The following is a 2,528-nucleotide window of genomic DNA, read 5'->3' on the forward strand; positions in this document are numbered from 1 at the left end:
AAGTGTGATCAGCAAGTGTTCTACCAATCTATCTATATACTATATAATAAAGAAAAGAAGTTTGCATAAAATTATGCCAAGTGGCATATTGAAAACTAGTCACTTGGTATTTTGGCAACAAAAATATATTTTCTTGGCAACAAAATTTATTTTACTAATTAATTATTTATTTTATATAGAGATTTTTAAATTTTCATATCTATATATATAATAAAGCAAAGAAGTTTGCATAAAATTATGTCACGTGGCATATTGAGAACTAGCCACTTGGCATTTTGGCAACAAAAATCTATTTTCTTAGCCAAAAAAATTATTTTACTGATTAATTATTTATTTTACAAAGAGATTTTTAAATTTTCATATCTATTTTCATATTGTGGTAAAAAATATTGAATGAACACTATTATTTATTTTTATTCTATTATATCATATTTTCATATTGTGATAAAAATAATTATAAGTGACTCCTATGAATGAACACTATTATCTATATATATAAAATAAAGCAAAGAAGTTTGCATAAAATTATGTCAAGTGGCTTATTGAAAACTAGTCACTTGGTATTTTGGCAACAAAAATCTATTTTCTTGGCAACAAAAGTTATTTTACTGATTAATTATTTATTTTATATAGATATTTTTAATTTTTCATATCTATTTTCAAATCTATATCTATAATAAAGTAAAGAAGTTTGCATAAAATTATGCCAAGTGGCTAGTTTGGTATTTTGACAACAAAAATCTATTTTCTTGGCAACAAAATTTATTTTACTGATTAATTATTTATTTTATATAGAGATTTTTAAATTTTCATATCTATTTTCTATCTATATATATAATAAAGCAAAGAAGTTTGCATAAAGTTATGCCGAGTGACATATTGAAAACTAGCCACTTGGTATTTTGGCAACAAAAATCTATTTTCTTGGCAACAAAATTTATTTTACTGATTAATTATTTATTTTATATAGAGATTTTTAAATTTTCATATCTATTTTCATATTGTGGTAAAAAATATTGAATGAACACTGTTATTTATTTTTATTCTATTATATCATATTTTCATATTGTGATAAAAATAATTATAAGTGACTCCTATGAATGAACACTATTATAATTATTTATCTATTTCAACTCTTTATATATAATAAAGCAAAATGTTTGATGAATACTTTTGTTTATTTTTATTTTATTATTTCATATTGTGATAAAAAATAATTAGAATTGAATCCTATTAATGAACACTATTATAATTATTTATATATTTCACGTTGTGGTAAAAAATAATTAAGTTTGACTTCTATTTAATTAGTATATAGATTATTTCATAGATATGTAAAAATTTTAAAAATTCGACATAAAAATTCCATCAATTACTCCTAATTCCACTATCATTAGGAGTAATTCCACAATTTGTATTCTAAATATATATTTCAATCAAGCTATAGGAGTAATTCCACAATTTGTATTCCAATTTCCAAATATATATTCCAATCAATCAAGTGATTTAAGAAGATCATCTGTCAATTACTCCTAATTCCGCTATCATTAGTAGTAATTCCACAATTTGTATTCCAAATATATATTCCAATCAAGCTATAAGAGTAATTCCACAATCTGTATTCCAATTTCCAAATATATATTGCAACCAAACGATACTCCTAATTCCACAATTTGTATTCCAATTTTCAAATATATATTCCAATCAATCAAGTGATTTAAGAAGATCATACAAATGGTAGATGGATATGGTAATTGAATTGTAGATTTCCTTACTCCCATGGATGAAAAGTAGATGGCTATGGTAAGTGAATCGTATATATATTAAATCAAACCCTTACACTGCCAATCATTACCATATATCGTTATGGTAAGTAATACTAAATAGTAATACAACTAATCATGAGGCAATAATTTTGTATGGAAAAGTAATATATTTTCATCATATATTCTGATCATAGTTGATTCTAACTAATTTTGTAAAAAAATCATATAATTATAAAAGAAAATGCACATTTAACATAATTATTATTAGTTAAAACGAGTGTCATCTTTAGAACTAACTCTTTGAATTCTTATAACAAAAAACTATCATTTCATAACAAAAAACTATTTTTTTGATTATTTAAATATTAAATATTATTTCATATTGTGGTAAAAAATAATTAAGATTCATTTCTATTAGAGGAAAATTGTTATGATTTAATATTATTTCGTTTAATGTTATTTCATATTGTGATAAAAATATGGTAAAAATCAATTAATATTCAATTCTATTAGATGAAAACTATTATGATTGTTCAATTATTTCATATTAAGAATAGTAGTTAATTATTTCATATATATATATATATATATATATATATATATAATAAAGAAAAATAGTTTAGCCTATAATTAAGTCAAGTGACATCTTGAGAACTAGTCACTTGACATTTTGAGAACTCGGAATCAAAATGAGCCACGAAACCTAAAAGTGACCAAAATAGGCCACTTATTTAAAAAGTTACCAGAATAGGCTAAACATAA

The sequence above is a fragment of the Capsicum annuum genome, chromosome 11 (genome assembly GCF_002878395.1).
Source record: "Capsicum annuum cultivar UCD-10X-F1 chromosome 11, UCD10Xv1.1, whole genome shotgun sequence".
Lineage (NCBI taxonomy): Eukaryota > Viridiplantae > Streptophyta > Magnoliopsida > Solanales > Solanaceae > Capsicum > Capsicum annuum.